The sequence below is a fragment of the Vicia villosa genome, linkage group LG1 (assembly GCF_029867415.1).
Source record: "Vicia villosa cultivar HV-30 ecotype Madison, WI linkage group LG1, Vvil1.0, whole genome shotgun sequence".
Lineage (NCBI taxonomy): Eukaryota > Viridiplantae > Streptophyta > Magnoliopsida > Fabales > Fabaceae > Vicia > Vicia villosa.
This window is the reverse complement of record NC_081180.1, coordinates 156,378,627-156,382,039: the sequence shown is the minus strand read 5'-3', so window position 1 is coordinate 156,382,039 and position 3,413 is coordinate 156,378,627.

Here is a 3,413-nt window from a genome sequence, read left to right as displayed (position 1 = left end):
TGGATCCTCTCTCAACGTCATGCCTAAATCAACATTGTCAAGATTATCTTTCGAATATTACCCTCTAAGAAAAAGTCATGTCATCGTTAAAGCATTTGATGGATCAAGAAAGTCAGTTTTTGGAGAGGTAGATCTTCCCATAACTATTGGACCTCAGACGTTCAAAATCACTTTCCAAGTTATGGATATTCCAGCGCAATACAGTTGTTTGCTAGGTCGCCCATGGATTCATGAGGCTGGGGCAATTACTTCTACACTTCATCAGAAACTGAAGTTCATAAGAGATGACAAATTGGTAACCGTATGTGGAGAACGAGCTTTGATCGTCAGTAACCTGTCATCATTCTCCGACATAGAACCAAAAGAAGTTGTTGGAACTAAATTCCAAGCACTTTCCTTGGACAAAGGAAAGGAGAAAGCAGCGTTTATTTCTTCCTACAGAGATGCAATCCAAGTTGTAAAGGATGGCACTACCAGTGGTTGGGGGCACATTAATATTCCTACCAACAACAAGAACAGAACAGGAGTTGGATTCTTTCCAACATCATCAAAGACTATTCCAGGAATTGAGGTAGTTCTTCCAATTCAAGAAACTTTCCGCAGCGGAGGTTTTCTTCAACCTGTTCAACAAACAGTCAATACCATCGGTACGGAAAACACCGATGAAGAGGAATGGCTATCCTATCTTAACAAAGCAGGATACATATCCCTATCAGAGTCTGAGTCACCTTGCTGTTATCCGACTAAGGGATCTGAAAGTAAGACTCAACCAAGCAGTGATGAAGTTACTGACAGCTTCACCACCAGAAGTCATGGTTCATCAGAAGAAGTTCCTCCTATCCCCGAAGAGACTTGGGATACATTAGGAGAACCAAGCGGAAAATTCGGCTACATGGTGAAATACTCCGCTCCTGAAAGTTCAAGAATCTCTCTTGAAGATATTGTTCCAACTGGATGGAACAGTGATTTTGAGTACCTCTCTCAGCCAAAAGTGATGTATAACCCTTGCTATTCATCATCATCGACTGGCGAAATCATCATTGAGGATTATATCCCCAAGTCACCTTCCGAGGCTACGGATCTAGAGTTCACATATCTAGTCAATGCCATCTTGGGAGAAGAGCAAGACCAAAATACAGAAGAGGATGATCTCGAAAGTGTCTCCGACAACGAGTCTCTCCATTCAGAAGATTGGAAGTTTCCTTAAAAGAAAGTTCAACATACTCCACTTGGAAATGGGTATGCTCACACCGCTCAGTCTGCTGAAGTAGAAGAAGATCGTCTGAGTGTTGCAAAGACAGTGGTTGGTAAATCAAGACCTACCACAGGCCAGCTTAAGGCTAAGGTTCCAGATTACTTAGTGCACAATGGGGTTCGCCACTACTGGACAGCTGTTGAAGTTACAACTGTTGTTCGCACTCATAAGTAGGAACTTTCACCGTTATTTTGTCCTCTCACCATAGCCCAGGGTGAAGAGATGTTTCATAGGGCTTTGCATTTTACTATTTCTTAGGAAAATGTCCCTCTTTGCTTCGCCCAAAGCAATAGAGTTTTGTTTTATAGGGTCTTTGTTTCAAGAAATGACTGTCAATAAATAAAAATGTCATTCTGTTCCTTCGTTTAGTTTTCCCTTTTCTTTTTTCGGAAATTGGTAATCCTAAAAAAAAACATCCTTAAAAAACATCAAATATTCCATTAACTGCATACACCGAGTCTTCCCTCGTTGTCTAAATAAAACTTATCACACATATGCAGATTAATCATAAAATACCCCGTTGAAACGTGCGATCGTATGACTTCTCCAAGCTTTGAGTTTCCTGTATTCGAGGCAGAGGAAGAAGAAGACGAAGAAATATCAAAGGAAATTTCACGATTACTTCAACAAAAGGAAGAGGCCATTCAGCCATACAATGAGCCTCTAGAGATCATTAACCTTGGTTCCGATGGAAACAGAAGAGAGGTTAAGATTGGAGCTTCGCTCAGTTCAGAGATCAGAGAAAGTTTGATACAACTGGTCAGAGAATTCTCAGATGTCTTCGCTTGGTCTTATCAAGATATGCCAGGGTTGGATACCAGTATAGTGGAGCATCACTTGCCGTTAAAAGCAGAATGCCCTCCGGTCAAACAAAAATTGAGAAGAACTCATCCGGAGATGGCCATGAAAATCAAAGAGGAAGTTCAAAAGCAGATCAACGCAGGTTTCCTCGTCACTTCAGAATACCCTCAGTGGTTAGCTAACATTGTTCCCGTTCCTGAGAAAGACGGAAAAGTCCGCATGTGCGTCGACTACAGAGATTTGAACAAAGCTAGCCCTAAGGATGATTTTCCTTTACCACATATTGATATGTTGGTGGACAGTATAGCAAAATCCAAAGTTTTCTCATTCATGGACGGATTTTCGGGATATAACCAAATCAAGATGGCGCCTGAAGACATGGAGAAAACAGCTTTCATCACCCCCTGGGGCACGTTCTGCTATCGCGTTATGCCTTTTGGACTAAAGAACGCAGGGGCAACTTATCAAAGGGCCATGACTACACTTTTCCATGACATGATGCATAAGGAAGTGGAAGTCTATGTGGACGACATGATTGCCAAATCAGAAAATGAGGAAGATCACATACAGAGTCTGACAAAGTTATTTCAACGCTTACGGAAGTTTCAGCTTCGCCTGAACCCCAACAAGTGCACCTTTGGTGTCTACTCAGGAAAACTCCTTGGTTTCATTGTCAGCAAACGAGGAATTGAAGTAGATCCAGACAAAGTCAAGGAAATTCAAGAAATGCCTTCACCCAGAACCGAGAAACAAGTTAGAGGATTTCTTGGACGTCTGAATTACATCTCGAGATTCATATATCTCATGACTGCAACTTGTGCTCCAATTTTCAAACTTCTACGGAAAAATCAAAGTTGCGTCTGGACAGACGATTGTCAGAAAGCGTTCGACAGCATTAAAGAATATTTGCTCGTACCACCCATTTTGTCTCCTCCAGTAGAAGGAAGACCTTTGATAATGTACTTAACCGTCTTAGAAGATTCCATGGGTTGTGTCCTTGGACAGCAAGACGAGACGAAGAGAAAAGAGCATGCCATTTACTATCTAAGCAAGAAATTCACTGACTGTGAATCCCGCTACTCCATGCTCGAGAAGACATGTTGTGCTTTGGCCTGGGCTGCCAAGCGTCTCCGCCAGTACATGATTCGACATACTACTTGTTTGATCTCTCATATGGATCCAATCAAGTACATCTTTGAGAAGCCTGCTTTAACTGGGAGAATTGCTCGTTGGCAGATGTTGTTATCAGAATATGACATTGAGTATCACGCACAGAAAGCCGTGAAAGGAAGCATTCTAGCTGAGCACCTGGCTCACCACCCACTCAATGGTCATGAATCAACCAGTTTCGAGTTTC